General features: G+C 33.9%; 1 protein-coding gene across 6 annotated transcripts in view; it reads left to right on the forward strand.

Annotated features, from left to right (window-relative positions):
• Positions 1-1995: 1995 nt before the first annotated feature.
• LOC141397455 (uncharacterized) overlaps positions 1996-26861 on the forward strand; it is an 80271-nt gene continuing 55405 nt past the window's right edge. For 2 of the 6 annotated variants that reach the window (XM_073973647.1, XM_073973650.1), the window contains exon 1: positions 2349-2830. The gene's annotated coding sequence lies outside the window, so the exon portion shown is untranslated. Of the gene's footprint in view, positions 2831-26861 lie in introns of all 6 variants that reach the window. The other 4 variants (XM_073973649.1, XM_073973646.1, XM_073973645.1 and 1 more) reach the window with 4 other exon arrangements.

Consider the following 26861-nt stretch of genomic DNA (forward strand, 5'->3'; position numbering starts at 1 on the left):
ATAGGTTAAACGTCAAATGTAATCCAGATGAGATTTCATTTGACGTTTGAGCTATGGAATTGACATTTGAAATCGAGTGGATTTCGTAAATGTAAACTTAGCATATGCCAGTAATAAACAAAATATAACAAGGGGGATATGCCTTGGCATGTAGGCTCTGCTCCAGAAGATACAAAAAGCAACTATTTTTTACAACGATAACATTTTTTCCTTTATGTTATCGGAAAAAATAAAATAGTATCAGTCGGCTTTGCCGACAGAGATATGCCCTCAGCCTGTCTATATTGAAACAATATGATCCCAAAACACGTATGTATTTAGGGGGTTTTAAAAATGTTGGGCGTTTGAACAGACAAAAATGTTGATTAGGATTAAAGATCAAAAGTATTGCGGAGGAGATACTAAAAGGAATGGATCGACATTGACCGTTATGGAAGTGGATTGCCAGCCACAACATACTGTGCCATAGGGAGTTTTAACACTCTTCGGGCTTTTTGCTCAAGAAGTATGGACTTGCCCCTAAAAAACTTTTACCATCGTAAATGAGGCAGCGAATGCAAGTTGCTTCAACAAAAATCAAAGTGATTCGATATCAGGTCTTAAAGTGAACTTATCCGAAATTTTGTGTGGGAGGTACCGGATGGAGTTGACAAGTATAGTCCATATTTGAACCTGATCTATATCTGGTAGATATATTAGGATGTGTAAAGTATAGACCAATTCGGTCACTCCCTTCAAGAGTTACCGTACGAACAATTTTTCCGAAATTTTTTGAACTTTTGTGTGGGAGGTACCGGAAGGAGTGGACCGATGTAGCTCATCTTCGAACTTAAACTAAGTTTGGGCAAAATATTACGAAAGCCAAAATTTGAACCGAATCGGTTCATCCGTTCGGGAGTTATCGTGCGCTCCCGCCAGCAGGACAGACAGAAGGACGGACATGGCTGGATCGACTCCAAATTGTCTGAAACACTTTTCGTCCAAACATACTTGGGGTCTAAAACCATTATTTCGATGAGGCACATTTTCATCGTATCAAAGCGTATATACCCTCCTTAGCCTAAAGGCTGAGGGTATAATTAGTGCAAAGTGACAACTCATATGTAAAAAACATATCGTGAAAGTACCCATTACTCAATAATATGTGTGTTCGTTTACTCAAAATTTGTACGAATTGTTACTGGATGTTGTTCGTTTCCTCCACAGCACAATGCAAAATACCTTAGTCGATTACAAGAAGTTACTGGACTTGTGCAAATTAGTACAAATTATTGAGTAAACGAACACACCTAATTTGTCGTTACTCAATAATTTGTACGATTCCAGTAACTTCTTGTAAACGACTAAGGTGTTTTGCATTGTACTGTAGAGTAAACGAACAGCATCCAGTAACAATTTGTACAAATTTTGAGTAAACGAACACACATAATGTGTAAAATGTTGTAAAATACTTATGTATATGTGGCAATGAATTTGCAAAAAATTACACACCTCGGTAAATTGCACGTAAAAATTACAAGACGCTTAGGTCGCGTTGAAATTACGGTCATAATTTTAGGGAAAATATTCATTAAGGTTGTGACTTTTTGACCTTTTTTATTTCATAAATGATTTCCTTTTGCGAGGATGAATCAACGTTTGGCTATTAATGATTTAAATAACTTTTAACCCATTCAAGCTCCGCTCATTTACGTACAAGAATCTTCAAGTGTTACCACTTTTTACTCGAAAAGTGTTCCTTTACTTGATGTAAGCATACAATTGATATGAGAGCAGTTCACAACTTTTGCCATTTTTACCATTTTAAAAGTAAAGGAGCAGACCATTAAATATTGTAAAAGGTCACACACAAACCACTTTGAAATTATATTTTTGTGAATACTTTATGCAGAAACGGCTGATAATTTGAATTGTGTTCTCTTTCAGTGTTGCCAACTATTTTTACTAAAATCTTCCTCTTCTTTTTGGGCAAAGTGAGATGATTACAATTTTTGTGAGAGCGAGCTTTTCACACTTGGGGAGTTCATGGCACAAATAGCAGGTAGATGCATCAGCAAACAACTACAACAAAAACGAGTTCAGTACTGTGAAATGTCAAAAATGTTTTCCAAAAATAAAGCGACTCACACATTTTTTTCAACAACATTTTGTTAGGCAGTTATTAATAAACGTATTATAACAAAAATCCGTCAAAAATTCACAGTTTTTCTTTTAAATTTTTGTTTTTTAATTTTGTGTTTTAAATTACAACAACTTTTTTGACAGCTCACAGTACATTAACTGGGCTGACGCGAGTACCTGGATTGTGCCGTGGGAGTTTGAACATTTCGCTCGAAACAGTTTGTTTCAGTTCCGATTGAAACTTACGACAAACAACACAGGAAGCTCGTGAATAGAGAAACGTACGCTAAAAACTTTGAAAATATTATTTGTTAATAAAAGTATCATATTTTTTATATCATTGGATTAAAATAATACACAAATTTAACGATAAAATAAGTAAAATAAAATTCTAAAAAAGCAGAGTGCATACAAATTAGCAAATTGGAATACATTTACATGTTTCTAGAAAAAATACTTTGCCAGCTGTTAAACAATTCATTTTTTCAGTTTGCGGTTCAAACCAAAACCGAGCAATAATAATTTTTTGTGTGTAGAAGTGAAGTGACAGTGAGTTGGTTTGGTTTATTTGTATATTGAGAGTGTGTGAGAGAGAAAATAAGGTTATCAGTTCAAGAAAAAAGAAAAAAAAAACAACAAGTAGAGATTGAATTTCAGTTGGTCCAATACAAAATACAGAGCTGGAGCTGAAAACCGGATTTATTACAGGGTAAGCATCTTGAAATTTTTGTTTTTACATAGTATGTAAGTGTCATGAATTTGCAAAAAAAAGAGCCCAAAATACCTATACCCCACAATTTACTGTCGTCACAACAACAAGTGTTGCTTGATGGCACGAAGAAATACATACCACCAACATGAAAATTATCCGTTCGCACCTTTGTTCCTTTGTTGAAGTAACAACAAACATGGATATTGTTCGGGTTCGTTAGTTGTCCTTTTCGTCGAGTGTATTCCAAACGATACATTCACCCCCTCCCCATACACACACAAACAACACAAAATATAAGCGGTCTTCGTCTTAACAAAATAAAAAAATGAAAAGAAAAGCAAAACCGAACAATGAATGACTAACAGACCCCCCCAAACAGAAGTCCACGCCATATGTGGACCACAACAACATTATATCCCACAGCCCCTCCACAACACAACTTGCACTTACGTCCCACACCATTTCACTGTGGAAATGCACCATTTCACTGTGGAAATTGGCATTACTACTTTATACATACATACCTATGTATTTATGTAATTTGAGACCATGTTGTTTTGGTTTTTCTTCTGGAAAGCCAACAGTTAATTTTACCTTGATGTTTATTCTTTGAATAAAAGGAACAAAACGGAACATTTGATTTCGATGATTTCGGCAAAATAATTGTTGCAACTTGCAATCGTTTCCTGTTTTGAGAGCACATATGTACATACATATGTATGTACATACCCTACCTATCCTTTGAATATTTTATTAACACTGACCTGAAATTTAAGTTACTGTCTTAAATTATTGTTAAAAGCCTGATGACGTCGTTCTGCTTAGCGGCTAATACAAAGTTGAGTATTCGTAAAGAAAGTGAATAGAAGTTGAGAAGAGGGCTTAATTGTCTACTATTTTAATCGAGCCTTCTCTCAATCTCCCTCTTTTTGTTCTTGTTTTCTCGATTTAGCAAAACAATAATAATCAAGTGGGGCAGTGGGGGTGTTTGGTTCTGGTGGTTATGTATACATGTGAATCTTATCTGTGTTTGTGTGTGTATCCATCGTGGAGTTGTTTAAACACAACAACAGTCATTTTCATTGTTGTTGCTTTTGTCTACAGTGTATACGTGCGTTTCTCCACAATACGAAGCCATGAATGGTCAACAAACGAATGAACGAACGAAAGAACGAAGAGCAATGAATAACAACAACGCATTAATTCAGGTTTGTTATTTTGTTGCCTCGTTTCGTTTGGGTTTGTTTTTATTTTGTTGTTATTGGTATTATTGATGAACGAGATTCTTCGACGCGATGACGAACAAGTTTGTGTTGAAGAAAAAACAGATTTTTTTGTTAAACCGATCGGAACAATATTGGGCTTAAATGTCGTTTAGGAGCACCTCTCGGATCGGGCTGAAATGTTTACAGTAGATAGCCCTTGGCATCCTGAATACAACGATGTATAATTTTCCGGGGGAGTCCATACTTTCCGAGATATGGGTCTTGACATTTTACAATTCTAACGTGGGCAATATGGGCATCGTTTTAAAGCTTAGGGGTAGTTTACACTATATGTAAATGTCATATGACAAAAAAATTTCCATCATTATATAGTCGCTAATATGTGCAATATTGTGGATTTTCCTTACGCCATTTACTTTGCGCGTCCACACCAGCGAAAATGTAATAAAATTACGTCTCCATATTGCCTGCGTGGGTAGATATGGAATGTTTTTATTTCGTGTCATATGACATTGATAGATAGTGTAAACTACCTCTTATAGAGAGTACTTTTATGCACCCGACCTATTTTTATACCTGTTTATAGGAAAATGTATTGAATTCCTGTTCAAAGCCGCCTACTTAGGAAACTTTAAATTTATAAGAAAGTTTTGTTTGCGTAGCCCACTTTTGTCCCTGTCCATAGGAGAAAGTCTAAAATCCCCGGCCGAAGGCCGGCTACTTAAGAACACTTTCAATTTAAAGAGAGTTTTGGTCGCGTAGCCCAATAATAAGTTAGTCCCGGTCCACACTAGAGTGATTTCGTTAAAAAAATTGCATGAAATTATGCGTCTCTAGATCGACTTCCATAGTAGAGTAAAATCATAAAATTGCTGTAGTGGGTAATTCGATTTAAGAACGCCTAATTTCATGAAATTTTTTAATGAAATTCACGCTAGTGTGGACCGGGACTTAATAAATTATTATTAGAAAAACTAATTACCATTATTAATTATTGGCAGCATTGGAAAGTACTCTTCGTGAGCTTTAAAACGAGTCCCATATTGCATGGGTTTTAAAAATAATGGTGATAAAAGTAAAAAAGTCAAGACCCATATCTCGGGAAGTACGGACTTCCCCACGGAAAGCTATATATCGTTGTGTTCAGTGTGCGAAGGGGTGCCCATAAACAACCTAAAGGTGCCCATAAACAACCTAAAGGTGCCCATAAACAACCTAAAGGTGCCCATAAACAACCTAAAGGTGCCCATAAACAACGTAAAGGTGTTACAAGTACGAAATTTCCGAAATGTCAAGACCCATATCTCCGGAAGTATGGAGTTCCGCCCGGAAAATTATATATCGTTGGAATCAGGGTCCCATGGGATACCTATGGTAAAAATTTCGGACCGATCCGAGAGGTGCCCCTAAACGACACTTGTTCCCAATATTGCTTGAGGATATGAGCGTTGGAAGGAAAAATCATTGTATTTTGGATTGGATTTTCTCGAAATTTCATTTTTTAAATCGGTGCCAACTCCCTCTATCTTTCTCGAAAACTAATGAACCGATTGACTTACATATGTTTTAGTAGATTTAATTAGAATATCAAAACAAACACAAAGGAAAAAAAAACAAACCCCTCTAAAGTTGACGACCCGCAAACGTTTTAAGGACCATGATCTGCGAATCCAAACCTTGAATGCTCGCATCCTTTATAGAAAAGGTGCAGTTCTACTTGAAAAGTAGAAGGGCGATATAACTGCCATACAGGAAATACGATGGATTGGGAAAGGCGTCACAACAACACTTAAAGGTGACGTTCTGTATTATAGCTGCCATGACACGAAGCATGAGTTTGGTAGTGGAGTTTTAGTTGATCGGAGGTTAAAACATCTGGTCTCCAGCTCCAACAATGAGGATCAGACCAAAGATATATTTTACGAGCGCCATGACATTAAACTTATTCTAGGCGATTTTAATGCCAAAATTCGAAAGGAGAATATCTTTGGCCCAACCGTAGAAAAATTCAGTCTTCACAGTGAATCATCTGACAATGGAATGAGGCTGATATACGTACTATATTTATGCATCTCGATATTTATAAGGGCACGTGGACGTCTTGCTTGGTATAAAATATAATACCTGAATATAAGGTATTCCAGTTTCTCCATAAGGGGATTAACCCCCAGTTTTTGTAACTTATTTTTGTTCGTTCGTCTATATTCGTAATAATTTAGGCATTCATAGCTTAGCCCCCAGATGACATACACATATAATTTTTCGTATACCCGTTCCATATATCGTTAAGGATTCCTCATTTAAAAATCAGCGCTCTGCATTTGCGCTAAAGCGAGTAAATCGACATACAAAATTTGACAATTCGTGTGAGAAGAATAAACATTTTTACAAAAACTGGGGGTAATACCTATATTTGATAGGTTTTATGGTATTTGGCACACTTTTTGGGTTTTATTATGCTAGTAGAGGATAATATCTATCCAATTAGTAAAAAGAAGACATTCCAATACTATTAAGAGAGGAAGTTGTGCTGTGTTGTGGGTTGTTTCAAAATACTGCGCTGAGGGACAATTTTTGCCCCATATTTTCAAGAGGTATTTTGATGTTTTCAAAGCGAAAATCGGACTGTTTTAGATTGGTTCATTTCCGCCAATATTTATCCATTGCATATTTCTTTGTGGACGATTCGCCATTGTTTATAGGGTCTCATGCGTTTTTCCGTTTGTCTGAAGAACCTCAATGGTGTTTTTTTATTACTGGAATTTATTAAATTCAGTACAGTTAGACAATTATTACCCGCAAAAATCATAAAAATTCACAATGACTAAAACATTGCAAAAATGGTTAGTCTTAAAAAACTGATACTCCAATTCAGTACGTTAGATCCTCTCCTTTTGGTACCATGTCTGCGATAGTTGTTGGTTTTACAATTGTCAAGAATTGCATTGACTTCCACACAAATCTTATTTCACCACGAGTTACCTACATATACCCACTGTAAATAAAGCAATTTATTTCATTTCTATCTTAAATTTGCGTATACGCAAATATTGTGCATTATATAGCGTCATGATATTAAATGCGCAAAACCAGCTCTGAAATAAACACAAAAATTGCAAGTGATTGACCTTATTATGGAAATGCACTTGCTACAGTTTATTGAATTATTTTTTGCCTGCAAATTGACAGTCTTAACTGACTGACAATGACAGCGGTAAGCTGATTTTGATTAAAAAAATAAAAATGTTCATTGGATACTATTGGGAGTGTTTAATTTTTTATTATGAAAAACAAATTTTATGGCTGATTTGTATTGAAATTTGGAGAGATCTAATTAGTAAAGTATCTTCGACAAGCAATCGAATCAGTCATTACATAGAACACTGTATCGGAAACCACAATGAAAAACACTGTTCTCGACAATGATTATTCATATTTCTATTTTTTTATATTGAAATAAAATACCACAATTGTTGCCACATAATGGAAAATAATTCAGCATTCAGTTTCAAGTTTGGTTTCCAAGAAAATAAATGTTGACTTCATTCTAGATGATTCTAGATGTTGATTATTTCATATTAATGATTTTTGCACGATTCAATTTTTAGTTTAACAACTTGAATGCACCCAACATTGTACGGAACGATTTACAGAGAATTTTTACACAATCGATGTGAGACGAGCACAAATGAGCGGCTTAAGACAAAAATCTAAAGGCATTGACAAAACATCAACTTAGTGAAGAATTAGTTACGCAAGCTACAAAAAAGAACTGTCCGATATTTACGCTCTACTTGTACAATCTGCTTGCTTGTATATTGTATTGCGTATCGGCTAAAAACTTTGTAACTTCCACAGCACCAGAGAACGATCATGAATTCAATGGCGGTAATGCTAAACAATTCATAGCTAATGTCTTTGTATCTAACGAAACTAATAACAAACCATTTTAATTTCATTCAATATCTGAAAATTGTATTCCTTTGCCGATAAAGGACTTTTATCTCTTTTAGAAAAACTAATTAACCCTAAAAGTAAAGTCACCTTTTATTTGCTGTTTTTTTATAAACAAAACTTTGTGCATTAACTTTTTTCTTCACAACGTTTGCTGTCTTGTTCGTCTGTTTGTTCTTTGAGTACATTTAATTTTAGATGTTTACTAAAACAATGTTGTTTATCATTTGCACTTCGTGTACACGCATTTTGGGTGCGACAAGTCTCGGCAGATAACAATGAAATCCTTTACTTGTGTCTGAGTTGGGAGGTCGTCTTTGTGTCAGCAGATTGTTTGTTCCTGTATTGGAGTAACAGATTACGCACGAATTTTTAACGGTTTGTTAAAGAAAATTGGTTATTTCCCTTTTTAAAACTGACTAAGCAAAAAGCACACTCACAAATAAACAAATGCTTTTGATTCTTCCAATAGGTTAGAAATTAACATTTTCTTCGTGACACGGAGAAAGGATAGAAAAGACAAACAACAAAACCAATTTTCATAACTTATCAAGCCTTTAACGAACGATGGCATTGGTGGCTCGTACATTACAACATGACATAATAATGATTGATGTTTCTTATGTAGTATTATGTAATACTTTTGCCAAAAATTGAATGAATATGATGTGTACATTAAAACTACCCGTTAGAAAAGGGTGTGAAGTCTTCAAAATATGGAGATTTGGATGATTCCCAAGGTATCTTTTCTGTCCCTAGACGTTTTTAAAACAGTGATACTGGAAGCGTTCTATGTTATGCTAATATTTTAGCATACATCAATAATGAATGAAAAGTCGATAACCCTGTAATAGGTGAGCAATCGATTTTAAGCTATAAAAATGGTGCAAATTACACTCATAAAAAAATAAGTTTTTCGTAGGCCACAAATGCATATTTCAACAAGGTTGCAGTGTTTTTCTAGGGTCTATATCAAACAACAGTAAAATGTGTCTGCGTGTAAAATGTTTTTGAAGTGGAACTAAATTCCGCCCGAAATTGCGCATTTCCTACCCTTACCGGGTTCTCTTTTTAGTTTTTGCAAACGAGACAAAAACAAATATGTTGAAGATCACTTTCGCCAATCTGTAAACAAAGCATGTAATAGTGTGATTTACTTGTGTGCTTTGTTAGCTTTACCTTGTACTCTTCAAATACTCCCACTCGCGAGTAAAATCGAGCATATCTGAGCTCTGCATATGGGCGAATAACAATCCTTACTTCTCAAGACTCTAAAACAGTGTCGACCAAGGAGAGCGAATCCACAATTGTAAATGTATTCAAAATATTGGCAATTTATGAGAGTGTGTTGGTAAGATTGTATGCACGCAAGCTACAAAACAAAAACAAATCAAAATATTCAGGGTTTAAAAGCCAGCATCTAAAAACATTAGCATTAGCTCTACACTTCAACTGCTACACAATATTGACACATACGGCTAAATAAGCAACCGAAAGCATATTTATTTTTGTACATTTTTGCTTATTCAGTTTTTTACGCCTAATCTTTTTTGCGTTAGGCATAATCAACAACCACGCTACATATTTAGCAGTCGGCTGACCATTCGTAAGAACGAATTAGCATTCGAGGGTGTTTTTTTGATTAGAGTTACCAACACAGTAATAAAAAATGTGTCATTTAATGTCAAAATGCCTCCATCATATGGTAGAACCTAAAGAAGACAATTATTATTGTTTAAAAATAAAAAAAATATAAACAGCTTCACCAAAAATTCACATGTCCTTTGAACGAAAAAGTGGCATTAATTACATCATGATTTTTAATGCATTACACTGGTAATAGCCCATTTAGATATGACTTCATTAGCCGGATTTAGCACATTATCAGGTTTTATTTGCTAAATCCAGCCAAAATCTACCAGATTTCCCATACAAAAATTAATCCTCGTATTGAGTGGATTTGTTTTAAATCTGGCATAAATCCTCGTATACAACTCTGTTTTTTTGCAACATGTTGCTAGAAAATACAAAAAGTTGCAAGCTGGCACAAGAAACAAGGTAGATGCATCGGTGAATTGCTACACTAAAAATAATTTAAAATGTAAAAATTTGTAAACAATGCGGAAAAATTAAATTTGTTTTGATGTACAAAGTTGATTTTAATCAACCAAGACTAATATTTACGATGTCTAAACGATAAAATAATTCGTTTATTTATTTTAGATGGGCAAATTGCGATAGAATAATTCCTTATTTGCTCTTTAGTTAGCATTAGTAGCATAATGTGCTAACATTTTCAGTATTAAACAATAAATTTGTAATTTGACGTATGTTTTTTGGGACGAATTCAATTTACAAAAAATTCTTTTGACGTTTCAAATTCGATCAGATGGGCTGATGCATCTACCTTGATAATTGTGCTATGAACAAAAATCAGCTGACTGCCATTTAAATCCTCCAAAATGTATATCTAAATGCAATAAGATTTCTACTGGATTTATTAAATCCAGTCGAGGATTTATGGCTAGTCTAAATGAGCTATAACCCTGATCTCAAAAACAATTGTTTGCTGAAAACATGTCTAAGCCGTTGAAACTTTGTTGCTTATTCTCTTTTCTGATATGTGTTGATCATGTGGGCTGCAAAATATGAATATGCATGCCCGATGCTATTTTATTAAAGCGACAATAGGTGTGTCTTTTTACGTGATAATTAGTAATAATTATTACTAATGTTGCAGATTTTGACAGTTGTATAAAGGAAAAGTTGCTGAAAAAAATGTTTCAGCAACATTTAGTAAGTAAAAAGACACCCCTAATATCAAATAGCATCAGCATCGCTAGCAATATTTTTATGAAATTTGTTGCTACATGTTGCCGTTGTTCATTGTTGCTAAACATATTTCGAAGAAATTTTAGCAGGCAAAGCTGCAAATATTCGGTGCTTTTGCTAATATGGCGTTAGCATTTTAAACCCTGAAAATATTCTTTCTTTGCTTTCGGATCGTATGGGTGTGAATTGCCGAAAATCTTCTTAACCAGCGACAAATGGCTGTTCGGCACTGCTCTAAAACAACAAATTACCGCCTATGCTGTTCAACTTTGTCTTGTGCTTCGATTATTGCACAGTTCTGCATTGTTGGTTGATACGTTTTCTTGCAATGTTCTTAATCTGTTTTTAATTTGTCCCAGCTCAGAATATGTAGAGTAAAGGTCTCGCTACATAATAAGCCCCATTTATCAATATTTGATGTTCTTAAAATAATAAATAAAAGTAAAATTAATCAATTTGGCAGGCTTGTTTATTTTATACGCAATATACATCGGATGAAAATGAATTCTGGCGCAAAATCGGTCAATAATAAACATGTATGTGTACATTTGTATGTCCCGACCAATGGAAGTGAGAAGCCCTTTTTCTGTAAAAGTTTTGTTCATAACTTTTACATACAACGAACCAACGTAGCTCCGAAATGGTAATTAGAATACAGAATGTCGTATGGAATTTAACATATGATTGCTTAAGTCTGGAGTATATGACAGTGAGTGGTCCGCTTAAGTAATTTTACCATGATTAATATAATAATATAGTACATATAATATGTGCCATTTATTAAGTCAATCAAACACGTACACAAGGGTTCATCGGCAGAGCATTTTGTATGGGCCGCATTACTGCATGAATTTCTTTTCACCGTCACAGGTATTGTCTTCATTAAAAGGACACATTTTCATTTTGGCTTTGTTTATGTACATACATACATACATATGTGAAAAGCCTAGTGTACACCTTCTTCGTGTCGTTGTTGCAGAAATATTTTGCAATAATGTTGGGATATCAATGGCCTGCCACAAAATGATTTCAATTGATTTGGCAAAAAAAACTGTTTTCATTTTTATTGTAAAGTTCAGTGACAGTCTGGCAAATATTTTAGGGGTTAGACAGCTACCCCGTTTTACCAAAGGTGGTATTTTGTTTCAGGTAATATGTGATGTGGTCCAAATAATGACAAATGCCAGAGAAGCACACACACAGATGTATTTAGTAAAATTGTAAGAACAAATATTGAAATTAAGAAATGTAATGAACCCTTAATGATTTAAAGCCTGGTTTTCTAATACCGAAAAGTCTTAAACAAAGCAATTGAAGCTAAAATCCGAGTTCTTTATAACGATTTTTTGACATTTAATGTCATTGCGATATAATAGAATACCTTTCATGGTTTGAAATATTTTTTTTTTCTACAATTGAATTGTTGCATGTCACGCTGTTGTATGTCAATTAAAATTCTGCAAATAAAGCCTCCCCTAGAATATTCTAGTCTTGCAAATACTTAGTTTGCCATTTTGATTTGCCATAAATGTTTATATTTTTATAATGGATTGCTTGTACTTTATATGTATGTATGTGATGATTGTGATGATTCAACTTTCTTTACCACAAATACAAATAAATATTCTGCTTTTAAGAATCGCATTTATTTTCCTCATAATTCTGAAGAATGTTTAAAAATTTTTTAGAGCAAATTTTATAGAGCACGTAAACGAACGCACAGCTACATACAAAGTTTTGGCGGATTGTACGTGCGACACTAAATTATTCTGATGATGACGTTATTTCCAATACATGTTTGTACTGGCACTGACATTCTGGGCACTTGGCACTTGTTCCTTGTTGGTGGTATTAGGTTGGACAACGTGTGTTCCAGTTCACAGCGGACATGCGACTTTCATTTTAATGACAGAAATTCTGTGATGACTTTGTTAAACGCATATTTTTATTCCCATAGAACTTCTTGTCTATTTGAATGATAGGGCGGAAGAGGAAGGATAGTATCTGTAGGTGTAGATAAAAAGTTAAGTGCTGATTGAACGATTGATTTATTTATAACAAACCAACAAAATGTCTAATGGCTACACTATGCAAGTTTTTGTGTTGTCAGTAGCGACGCAGCTCAAGCTATTTAAATGCATTCGCCCGCTGAAATAGTAGAATGTGTTTGTTACTAGTGATGTATTCCTTTTTTCGATCTGAATAGATATTTTAGAAGATGTACCAAATTTTCAATTTTATAATGACAAAGAAAAAATTAATGAATTTTTGCTAAATTTATATAATGTTATAGACAAGAAAATCCCAAAAAATACTATGTTAATTTTATCTCCACCAAATGACGGTAAATTTTTTTCTTTGATTCATTTGTCCATTTTTATTTAAATTTTGGTTATTAGTTATCGTATTGTGACGACGACAGGCGGGCAGCGCAGCCGAGCAGTCAGCAAGAGAATTTTCCTTCGGCAGCTATTGGCCGTACGCCATGATTAAGCTAATCAGCGGAACTTAATGATGAACCAACTACAATAACTCTTAACTAGCTAAAGTCGACTTCAGTAATTGCTGGTGAAAGCAACAGATTTTTGCTGTTGTTATTATAAATTATTATATGTACCTAGTATAAATTATATTATGTATATTATAAACATTTCTTCTTTACCAGGGAGCAATGAGAGTAATGACAAACTGGCAACTAATTATAATGATCCTTGGAAAATAAATCGCTTTGTATTTCATCATTCCACTCTTTCCCCTTGCGCACATCAGAAAGTGTGGATAATTTCGCCAAGTTCTTAGCTTCCATTTCAAATAATCTCCTTGGTACTCTTGAAATGTGTTCTTGTAATCATCATTGTATGTTTGTAAGTACGTATTGATGTGCGTGAGTTTGTGGTTTCGCACTTTAATTCAAGTGTTGATTGCAGCTGAATTGTTTGATATTCAATTTCAAAAAAAAAAGGCAAAAACGTCAATAAATGTCGATGGCTGTTCTTCTACATTTCGCATTAATTTATTTGCTTTTAAGTTTACACAAGACTCTTCTATATACATAAAAATAAATGATGAAACCTTATCTGTATGACATTTTCTTATTAAATATTTATGTATGTATATTGTTTTATATACTTACATATATGCGGTTTTTTATTACAAATGTTTGCACATAGACAGTATCAGAAACTCATATAAAACTTTATATCCTCATGTATTATTATTTTTGAAATTTTAGAGTCACTTGGGACAACACAGAGCAGCGGGTTGGTGAATGTATTTGTTTGTATTCATTCATATGATGAAGGGAGTTGTTAAATGCCTGAAACCATTCTAAATGATTGATTTTTCTTCTTCTATTTCTATGTTCATTCTGTGTCTCTTTCCCAAGACTCGAGGCAGTGATACATAATAATTGCTTATTCAATACACACAAAGGAACAAAAACTTGTGTCATGGTGTCCTGTAATATGTGGATTAGGGCACAAATCTTAAATATACTCTCTAAATATAATAAAACAAGAATAATTCATATTTAAAATGTGAAGACAAATTTCATTAGAAACATATGGCCTGTTCCCGTACTTTATAAAGTGGTAAAAGTCGTAAAAGTTGTAAAAGTCGTAAACGATTTTCATATAAATTTTGTGTACGGGAACGCAAAATGTGTAAAAGTGGTAAAAATTTTAAAAACTTTTTAGTTCTGGAACATAGCTATAATTTAAAGTCAATATTTTTCTACAATTGATTAATGACCTGTTTCTCTAAGACGATTCGAATTCAAATTCGCTCGAGTTACTACTATTGTAGAATTTTTTTGTTTGATTAAAAACAAAAATAAATCAAATATTTAAAAAAAAAAAAACAGATGTTTGGTAGTAGTTTGAACGAATTTGAATTCGAATCGTATTAGTGAAACAGGCTATAAATCTATTGAAAACCGTAATTTCCATTTTAACATTTCCAATCCATTCCACTAAATGGATAAGTGGTCGCAGAAAGTATAAGTATATTGAAAAAGGAGAAGCTACTTTTGTTTACAAAAAAAAAAAAAAAAAACACATGCTTAGTAGGGCTTCAATTTTTTGAGGTGTTACCAGACGTGTTCTAGAGGACTCTCGAACAGGGAGATTTTGGGGTATAAATACAGGGGGAACTAGCAATGACGAGTTAGTTGTGTTTTAAGCTTGAACTAAACAGATCGGTTAAAAAAGAGCTTCGTGCTCACTAGAGTCAAGCTGTGTGCTTAGTAATTAAAGTCGGTTCTGAATAAGTGTAATAAAGTAAATAAAGCATTGTAGAAACGTAATCTAAAACGAACCCTGTTTTATTTGGTACAAATCGTACTGGGGAATAAAACAACGTTACACGGAGATTAGCTAAACCTAATTTCGTAACAATATTTTCGGCCGATTTCACGTATTTTCTGTACCAAACACGCTATATATGTCCGATTTCGATGAAATTCGGAATGTGTGACTCAATTCGATATAGAAATAAATGTGCCAAATTATATCGAAATCGGTTCTGATTTGGATATAGCTCCCATATATATTTTCGGACGATTTCGAGTATTTGCTGCACCAAACACGCTATATAAGTCCGATTTCAATGATATTTGGAATGTATGACTGAATTCGTTGTGGAAATAAATGTGCCAAATTGTATCGAAATCGTTTAAGATTTGGATATAGCTCCCATATATATTTTACATATTCACAGTGGTGTAGGGTATCATATAGTCGGCCCCGCCCAACTTTGATCCTTTCCTTACTGGTTTTTTTCTGAAAAATCATCGAAATAAATAAAAATCGAAAACAAAAATACAAAATGTCGTATAGAATCGTTTAGAACAGCACATCTCAGTCAGCTGGGTATTGCTTTTACCTTTTATTGTTATACCATGATGTTGTATGTAATATTAATGTATGTTTTTTTTTTCGCATGTATTGTTTTATTTGTATAAGAAAATAAATCGCCTGACTTTTACAAATTGAGTATCGTGGAAATAGTATTTTGTGAGTTAATTGAATATTAATCAAAATACTAAAATTTTCAGCCCAATTTTTCGCAACTTATTCATTCTGTTAGTTTATTTGCCGTCAATAAACGGGCCAATTGTTTCTAAAAATACATTTACAATATTTCATCATGACTAGAAGGTCAGCAACATCAAAAACCGGTAGGGACATAAATACTTTTAATGTCTTAAAACAGGTATTTTAAAGTACACCCTACGAAACAACACATTCAAAATATTTTGCGAATTATATATGAGTTAATATGAAATACATATGCATATTTATTAAAAATAATACCCCGTTATTTCAAATTATCTTGTGTTATTCTTTGGGGTTTTCTATTTGTTTTGTTTTTCAGCTCCAGCTAGGTGTTAACGGCTTTCGAACTAAAGCCATTCAGTTAACTTCATAGTGAACAAATGTAGTAAACTGCTTAATATTAATTTATTGGAAAATTTTTTATTTTTATTTAATATTAATATTTTGAAAAAAAAACAACCTCCTTTCGATTCTCTAACTTATTTTTTGAGTTACCGACAAAAATCGGTAACATTAAACGCAAAATTTTGAATGACAAGTTCAAATAAAAAATGACACAACTATTACTATCGGTAGAACTTTACGTATATATTGGTAATATTAGGTGTGTACGATAACTTTCCCAGCAATAATTACCTCTCTCAGTGAATTTTACTCTCTCAAGCAAGAAAAATTGCATAAAGTTATCGAACAGCATTTTGCAAAAACTTGCAAGAAAGGAACAAAACAAAACAAAAACATAAATTTTAAAATTGCAGTTTACTTATTTAATGCTTTAATCCTATCCACAATGCTTTAGAATCTAAAAAATGTGATTAAAAGTCAGCTGATCAGACTTGCAAATATTTGCGGGACAAATTTTCCCAGCAAAAATTTGCAAGTTCTCAGTCACAAAACTCTCCAAAAATCTCTCCAAACTCGCTCTCTTTTGCTGGATAATTTTGTTATCGAACAGCATTCAGTAAAAATTTGTAGGAATTTGTAGCAATTTTTGGGTTATCGTACAGACCTATTGTTAATTACCGAAATTATAAGCATTTTAATTTTACCGACATTTGTCGGTAACTCAAAAAATTAGTTACAGAATCGCACTACTGTTTATTCATAGTACGGTGAGATGTCATTTCCATAAAGATTTAGAATTGTTCCAAAAATTAATTTTTCTTGGGACTCTATCACAAAAAAAAAAACAATATGAAGAAAATGTCCGAATCAGAATCGCCAATAACCCAATTTACCTTTAAAATACCTCTAAACCAGTACAGAACCGAATATTACCCCTAATCGCATGTATAGTTGACACAACCACACATATAAATATGAGCATTAGGTGTGTACGATAACTTTCCCAGCAATAATAACTCAGTCAGTTCCAGCAAGCTCTCACAGAAAAGTTTACTCTCTCAAGCAAGAAAAATTGCAGAAAGTTATCGAACAGCATTTTGCAAAAACTTGCAAGAAAGTCAGCTGTTTCCGAAAATGTATGAAACTTGTTTTTTTTTTATTTTTGCCTTATTAAGGCGAAGGTCATTTATAGTGTTATTTAATTAATTCTCTTTTGAGTTGAGCTTATTAGACCTATTATATACATTGAAAAATTAGGAGTCTACAGAAGTCCCACACATTCAACCATTACGCTACGTTTCACAGGTGGTTAATCCGATCTTCAGGCGTATTGAATGTTGTTTTTGTGGCAGACGAAGGCAAAGCTTGGGAACTAGTATATATATCGCACCTCATTAGATAAATGCATATGTGAAATTATGTCAGCTAATTGAAACTCCAAACTTTTTCCTATAGTCCTCTTGGTAATCCCATTTTTCAATGTTCACAAATACTATGGTAAGTTTTATTCTTACGTCATTAGTATTGCTCTCCTATATCAGAAGATTTTTGATCGTAAATTATTGTCTACTAAAGTTTTGACAAGTTGATGGTGGCTCAGAACCCTAAGACGCCGACAACCTTGACACTTAGTTGTCGGAGACCTAGGTTCGAATGATATTTTAAACAAAACGGAACAAAAACATAAATTATAAAATTGGAGTTTACTTATTTAATGCTTTAATCCTATCCACAACGCTTTAGAATCTAAAAAAATGTGCAATTGTGAAATTTTCTTGGTCAAAAATGTTAACATTTCAAGTTGTTTACATTGAACAGGTGATTAAAAGTCAGCTGATCAGACTTGCAAATTTTTGCGGGACAAATTTGCAAGTTCTCAGTCACAAACTCTCCAAAAATCTCTCCAAACTCGCTCTCTTTTGCTGGATAATTTTGTTATCAAACAGCATTCAGTAAAAATTTGTACGAATTTGTACAAATTTTTGGGTTATCGCACAGACCTATTGTATTACAAAGTACTTTAAACAATTTACAATTTGTGATCTTTGCACTATTTTAGATTACAATTACGTTAAAAAATAATATAAAAACGGCAGCCTGCAAATATTTTGTTTTGATGTTTTTTTTGGAAAGGTGAGAAGTAAGCATCATTCTAATTAACATGAGCTCGCTATTCACCAAAAATATCATATCAACAAAGCTAAAAAAAAAACAAGTGAACATTCCCTTCGTCGGGATGAAATGAATGATATTGGTATCGGTCAGCAAATTTTACAATGTTGCCAGTTCGCTTTGTAGACATTACTCTCTGTAATGGAGAGTAATATGAAGTTAAGGCATTTCGGGGAATACTTAGGACGTAAACAGTAAAAAATAAAACACCTTGAAATAATTAATAGAAAATATGTACGACACTCTCTGTGCATCCCTACTTAAAAAAACTACCATGCCCTAAAATTGCCAAATATTATACCCACACGAATTATTGAGTTGTATGATTGTTATTTTATTAAAGTTTTATTATATTCTCCTAACCGACTTTTTCAAAATGTTTAACAAGGCAAATATCCCTCGGTTGTAAACGTAACCTTGTACCAATGTCTTTAACCTGATTTTCTTTTATAATAAAAAAAGTTTCTCCCACACTGAAGAAAAAAAAACCTATTAAAACTTTTGTTAATGGAGAAAATATTTAAGACTGCAGATTGAATAAAAAATCCATTGACTACAAAAATAAAATAAGACGGCAACATTGATGTGTAAGGAAAGAAATCCAATAATTTTAATTCATCTGGGTAAAATCAATAAAATTTGAGATATTGATTGAAGAGAGATTGTAAAAGGTGGTGACAGGGCTAAGCTATCGCAATTGTCACCAACTTTTTGACGAATTTTTTGGCCTCACGAATCTCTTATCTGTTCCATATTTACATTTTATTGGAAATATCACTTGATAAACGATCTACCTTTTGAGACCTTCTTTGGTACTGGAAAATGTCTACTTTAAACACGGATGAGGGTGGTATGTTTCAATTTCTTCTGTTAGTCCTTTTCCACAATTTTGTGTAATGTGAAAGTCCTGTAGACCGTTGACTTACAAGATAAGAAGGTTACCTAGGCTATTGTTTGACAACTATCACGTCTCCCAGTGTAATATTCACTACCCTCTAAATATTCTGACCTTTTGGGCCCAACAAGTATATAGTAATCGTTAGAGACGTCGAAAGGGACAGATTTTTAATATTCAATGATTTGGGATCTCAAAATTTTTAAACCATAGTTTTCGGTTCTTTCGAAATTGTTATTGATATCAGAAAGAATCTAAAGGTAAGGTCACATTAGGCAAATATTTGCTCCAGCGTCCGGCAGTGTGAGCTTACTGAGAGCAAGTGAGCGCATACTGCCGGTCGCTGGAGCAAATATTTGCCTAAAGTGACCTTACCTTAAGCAATTAAAATGTTCGAAAAGGACGTTTTAAGAAACACATAATATCGTCACCATAAATGCCCGAAGACGTAACCCACAAAATCAAAACTTTACAGGAGAAGCAAAAAACGTTTTAAAATGAAAAATTGTTTTATAGAATATCAATCTTATGAGGGCGATTATTTGAAGTATTATCAATCGTGTACTATTGGGAGTAAGTAATGAAACTAAAACCGCGAAAACGCTTGGTTTTGCAATCTGTCATTACAACAACATCTGCAATGTTACTCCATTTTCCGAAATGCCATTTCTTGAATAGAAACGTTATTTTTGAACATATAAGCTGAAATTTTACCAGAGCATGTATTTTAGCTTAATGTATCAGATTCCATCAAAAGACTAATTTAGATTTTCATGCCGGTTACGTCTTCGGGCATTTATGGTGACGATATATAGCTTTAATTTGGGTATTTTAATATGATGATATAAAAGTCGTAGAAAAAATAGAAATTGCTAACGCAGAATAAGCGATATGGATGCCTATAAACCGTAATTCTTTAATAGTGACAACCATTAGAATTGAAAGTTAACCATTTGTCCGTTTCTATTTTTCCATTTTGGGAAATTTTCATTGAAAATGCTCTATGGGCTGCTGCTGTTGCCTACCCTGAGGAAACAACAAAAAAGGAATGAATGTCATATACTTGTGAACATTGAGGAAAGGATTTAATGTGCCGTCATCAGCACAAGGAAGGGGGAGGGGGTGTGGATTCATTGAAAGCAGATGCCCTGTGACAACAACGCAAACAAAAAACTATTACCAACAAAGCAAAGTTTGAATCGAAATATACATACATACATACATAGTGGGCCGAATGATAACGTCCAAACTCTGGTGGGCGTTAATGTCATTTCATTCTCTTGTAAAGTGAAATTCCTTTTCAGTTAAGACGGAAAGGGATTCAAAGTGAAAAGACTCAAAGTTTTGTCACTTCATAAAATACGTTTTACACATTCCAAGTTTTCAAGACAAAAACGTCTTCAGGGAATACTTGAGGAGGAGATTCGTATGACTGCTGTGGCGTATGTTAAAACATTGAATTTTAAAGGGAATTAGTATTAAGTAATATTCTATAAACATTAAAAAATTACATTTTGCTGGTGGAAAAATAAAAGTAAGGACATAAGTAACTAGGACATCGAACGAACACTTGCAAACTAGAGTTGGGTAATCTAATTCCTAGTTCCTTGTACTAGTTGCAAAACGTATGAGTAACATCATGAAATATAACGTGTGATATTAGGTATACGCAGGAGTAACTTCGTAGCATTGCTTTTTTGCAAAATAAACAATTCTATAGATATTGGGGATTATTCTATCATCCTTATGTTGAAACGGCGGAAAGACAAAATGCACGGGGAATTATCGTTCTAAATAAGCCCCATTGAATAAAAATTGATTTTGTCGGTGAAATTTGTGGCTTGAAGTATTGTTTGCCGCACAAATATCTATTTTGCTCCAGTTTGCAACTCATTTCATTGTGTCATTGCAAAAAAATCGGGTCACTACCCCCAACCCCGAATATTATGCAACAATTGTAAGCCAACTTTTTCTTTTGTCCTAAGATTCTTTTGGTATGCAATGACGTTTTTTGACCTCTCCCACCCATTCATTTACTGTTGTTTTTCATTATGCTGTTTCTTCTCTCACTGACTCTCACTCGTTATTACTCTTTGTCTCTCAGTTTGATTTTTCATGCACTAGATGTCAGTGACACAACATACACATACAATTGCATAGACTATCGCAACATAGCAAAGCCAAATGACGAAGAAACAAAAATCCATTGAGAAAAAAACCAAATACCACCCCATGCACTTTTTATGTACCCCACCGTGGAACCATGGATGACAAACTGACAGTTGTGTGCTTATCAAACGAAGCAGAAACTAAAAAAAAACAAGACAAAAACCAAGCAAAACAAATAAAGTTTTAATGTTTTTACTTTCTCTGCCATTTTGAATTTTTCTGTATAGTTTTGCACTTTCTCATAGCTGGGTCGTACGTTCGTTTTCTGTTGTTTGTTTTTCTTATATTTTTATGCCGCCGCAATGCATTGTCTGCCTACCCAAAGTCTGTGTGTTATTCAGTTAGCTAGTCATGGTGAGTTGTTATTGTTGTGTTCCATTAAGTAGAACGAACAGCACTATATTTAGAAGGAGGTTGCATAGGCCATTAAACTATGATGATTCCAATGTTTAAAATTGCCGACTAGCAAAGTATCGAGTGCTACTACATGCCGCCACCACTGCTGGCGACGATGATGATACCCTGCAACTATCCACTATGCTTCGCAATTTCAGTACTTGCTTGCAAATTCCTACGCTCGTACGTTCTATCCGATTTTGTTTGGTATGTAGGTTAAACCTTGTTGGGTTATTTGTTTTAATGGCGAATGTTGGGCTAAGCAAATATTCTGGCAAAGATTAACACCAAGTGAGAGAGAGGTATTATTAGAATTTTAGCTTTTTGTGTGACAATATCGTTGAAAACATTTCAGCGTAATCTTCTGTTTTCTGCACCATTGAAAATGTTTGGACTGTGATTTTTAGATGGGAAGCTTTGCTTGCAACAAAGATGGGATTTTATAGTTGTTTAGCGGTCACAGACAACAAGGGTGAATGTGAATTAAAGTACACCAAGACCTCGATTTGCGTCGTTTTACTTTGCGTTGTTTGCGAAGTTGCGTCGTTGTCCAATCAGTACCAATTTTCACTGTGCGTCGTTCGATTTTCGATGTTGCGTTGTTGCGTTGTTATGGGTTCGAAGCGTTAATTTTTTTGGAAAAAATGTGATTAGTTGAGTTGAAAGCTGTATTAGTTGTGGAACAAGTTCATCACTATGAAAGTCATAAGTTTTTTTTTTCAAAATCGTTTGAGATTTTTAACCATCTTCCATGCATAGTGGTTGGCGTTAAGAGGTACCGTTCTATACATACATACATATATCTAATGAACAAAGTTTTACCTCAAAACCTATTTTAAAAGCGACGTATTTTATTGACGATTGATCACAAAGGAATAATACGATGTGCAAATTTTGGAACAAAACGATTGCTTCCTTCGAGATTTATCGTTCACACCTATCTTCGAACTTAAAATAAGTTTTGTCAAAATATTACGAAGTGTTTACCGATATCGATTTTTCCTGTCGATAGTATAGATTGTTTTTAAAATTCAATATCGACAAATAGTTTTCTCTATCGATATTATCGAACTAAAAACCCCTAACCTAAAATCTTTTCAAACAAATGGAATTTACGTGGTTTTTCGTTTTGGTGGATGTGAGAAAGTAATTGTGGAAAAGCAGTAGTAGTAGTTAGTGAAAAATAAAAAGATTTTATTAAATTTATTGTGTATTTTCATTAAATAAAAACGGTTATTTTTTCTCTTTTATATTTCTGTGAAATACTTGTGCAAAATTGTTGGTGATCGAAAATTTACGACAATATCGATAGCTTTCGTTACTTTGATATCGATAGGAATATTGATAGTTTACCATATTACTAGATTACACTTTATCATTTTTGAAAGACAGTCAACTTAATTTTAGGACATTTTTCTGGCAATTAAAAATTTTGCTCAGCTAAAAATGATTGAAATGGGAAAAGTAAAGTATTATTTAGAGATTACAAAAGTAGTTATTCATCTAGACTTTGATATTAACGTAATATAGCTCGATGACTTGGTCACTGTGTACAATGCTTTAAGTCTAATCTCGAAGCTCTGATTCGTGTAATCTCTTCAAACTTTTATTTGCTACGTTTCCGATAAGAGAATGCAAAATATTGAATGACCATTTATAATAAGAAATCGATCAAGAACAGTTATTTTTCCGTTAAAATATCGCCAATACTTTAAGTGAATTGGAGCAATATTTGAAATGATTATTTAAAGTCTCTTGTACTTTTTATTCCCCCTTGTTTTGCAATTTCATTTCCCTGGGGTACCAACAAATAATTATCATTCCATTATCCTTTCAAAAGCAACGAAGCAAACTAAAGCATTTTATAACATTTAACTTGACTTGAAAGAATGTTGAAAAAGGAATGAATGGAGGCATGCCACAGATCAGGTGGTTGGTCGTCTAACATCAGTTGTCTGCTGCTAACGCATGCATGCATATTTTGCAAAAGTTGTTGAAACAAAGATGAAGATATTATAAGATAGAAAACATTAATGACATTACAGATCGCATTAAGATAGTGACAATGCCAAAGAAGACATTTGAACAAAGGGTACCTGTACACTGCCTTAATGCCAATTTTATTTGTCGCACTTATTTCGTTTCAGAAAAATAACTTTCCCTAGTGGCCACTGTGTGACAGGCTTTCAACGTCAGATAAACAATGAATAGCTAATTAATTATTTAGCTTGAAAACAACCCATTTAAGAAGTGATAAACATTGTCAGCTTCTGGCCACAATACAAACAATGCAGGAAAATGACAACAACAAAATGTTGGCTCTTAGATTCCTGACCATGTTTATGCGGCATTAATGCATAATTATATTGAGGTGCTTAATTTATTTTTGAGCAGTAATTAGTTGGTGTCCCTTTTGATGTTGTAAAGGTATTTTGTGAAAGCATTCGCAGACAAGCATTCTACACGGTGGGATAATGTTTATGGTCATTAGTTTAGGCTTACAATTGTTGTAAACGTCGTAATGGTTAATTATCTCTACGTGATAAAGTAACTGGTATAGCGAACGAGAATATGCAGGTTCAGATAAAACCCATGCCAAGTTTCGATACAGACGTATGGACTTGCAGGGGTTCTAAATCTACTGAATAGGTTATAACCGACATTTAATGATCCACCTGAAGATATTTGACTTCAGTTCTTATAGATAATTGTCTCCGAACCTCGATAGCCCCAATCCATGGCACAATTAGCAAGGAAGTGGTATCGTAAAATGTTGAATATGTTATGTCAAAATGTTCTTTATGTTGTGTGGGGAAATTAGTTCATATTTATATTAGGCAATTTTTCTTGCGGCAATTGTTAGTTTGATGGAGAGAGAGGTGAGACATATGGTAACCCTTTTCCTCTCAACACCCTCTCTCACCGACAAACTGACAATTGCCGCAAGGAAAATTGCCGAATGTAAATATGGACTAACAACAAAAATATTTATTTTATAAAGGGCCTTGACACTTCATATTAGACAGCTGGTGTGATACCACTACCTGGTAAATGTGCCATGCCCTAATCGTAACGTTCGATTGTCTTTCATAGACAATTCCTTAAGCTGCGTACACGTTGTCAGTTTTGAATGACTATTTTGCTCAAATAATCGGTTGCTTGCTAGTGTGACCGTTAGTTTTTGTAGAGCGTTCTTCTTTAAACTTAAACTGGGTCCTTCTGAGCTCATTAGTTCAATCAGCCGGCGGTTTCAGTTTCACTCAATAGTAATTTTTTTATTAAGTTCCATGTCTAAATTCAGAATGGCCGATTGGTTTATAGGGTTGCTGTCCTGCAATTTATAAGGTACGCTCCTCAGTGTTTTTCTTCTTCACATCTGGTCTGTTCCAGAAGTGCAAGAATCTACACATTTTACTATTTTTTGTCGATAAAATAAAGGAAAAATTGTTATCGTAGTAAAAATGTGTAGATTCTTGCTGGTTCTGGAACAGGCATATTGGCAATGTCCATCCGAACTAAAAACAACGATTCTGACTGGCCTAGTTATTCTTCTTTTCAGTGAAAAGTTAAATTGAAATTAGTTCTTCAATGAACTGCTGACAGCATCTTATCTTTTACAAACTCGTACCTAAGATTTGCTACGTATTCAACCTGCGGTACTATATGTTGGAAATGTAGTCATTTCGTTTTCGTTCCCTGCAAGCAAAAACCATCGCGGAAGTGACTTAGGCGTGTCGTCCAGGGCGATGAAAACAGTCGCGGCGATAGTCGCAGAAGTCACCCTGAAGTAACCTCCGTTGTGAAGAAATGAACCACGCCGGAGTGTCGTCTTGGAAGTCACTCCAGCGACACTTCTAGAAGATCATTTCGCGATAGTTCTAGAAATTAAAAAAAATTAATTTTTTCTATTTATTTTTATTTGTTTTTTTTTATTTTTATTTTCAATTTTTTTTTAATTTTTTTATTTTCATTAATTTTTTTACATTTTTTATTTTTATTTATTTCTCTTCTCTTTTAGAGAAATTAATCTTTGCAATTTCCGCCTATATTAATTTTGTCATTTTAAAAATGTGATGTTTTGTTGCCTGACTTAGGAAGCGAACCCGGACCTTCAGAGTGCAAAGCGAGTGTGCTTACCACTGCACCACCGTCTCATATAATCATCAAAAAGAAAATGTTCTATATTTGTTCAAATGTGTTGAATCACTAAATAAATGTAAACAATCGCCTTGGAAGTCACTCAGAAGTCACTCTGAAGTGTCGGCATACGCGATAAAACGTACTCACAATAAGGCTATAGAAATTGTTTGTGTAATTCACCAACAATCTTCCTTGGCGTGTCTCCGGAGTGACCTCTTAGGCGAGGGAGTGCAAAACTCACTTCCAATTGCTGGCAGGGTTACTGTACATACTTGTTTATGTATGGATTTACAAAAATATCCAAGGCACTTGTTTGTGTATACGTGTGTCTGTGTGTGTGATATGTAATTATGGTCATTAGTTCATGTGGCCCTTTTATGGTCTTTAGGTTGGCTGAACTTGCCCGAACCAACTGTTGCTAGAGCTCATAAAGACCATTTTATTTATTTATTTATGTTGTTGTTGTTAACAATTATCATCGGGCGATGCGTTCGGTATTGAATCGAAAACAAGTATTTTTTGTGTGTCTGTTGTTATTTCGTTCATTGTCCTTGTCATTCGTCGCCATCCTCCGTGTCGCATTTCTTTTCCTCTTCTACAGCTTGTCGTTGTATTTTGACATGAAGAGCAATTAAAGTTAATTGAAATATTTACCTTGCTTCTCCCATAGTTTGCGGGCTGGTCGTTTCACTTGTCCCCAGTTAGTTAGGTTGCTTGTGCACCATTACAATGGCGAAAATGTCACAGTGGATCCAACACCATCATATCTCATCACATCGTCATTATCTTCATGGGAAGGAAATTGAAAACAAAACCGAAAGCAAAACGGAAATTTATTTTTAAAT

The sequence above is a fragment of the Musca autumnalis genome, unplaced genomic scaffold (genome assembly GCF_047663935.1).
Source record: "Musca autumnalis isolate F117 unplaced genomic scaffold, ASM4766393v1 scaffold_3, whole genome shotgun sequence".
Classification (NCBI taxonomy): Eukaryota; Metazoa; Arthropoda; class Insecta; order Diptera; family Muscidae; genus Musca; species Musca autumnalis.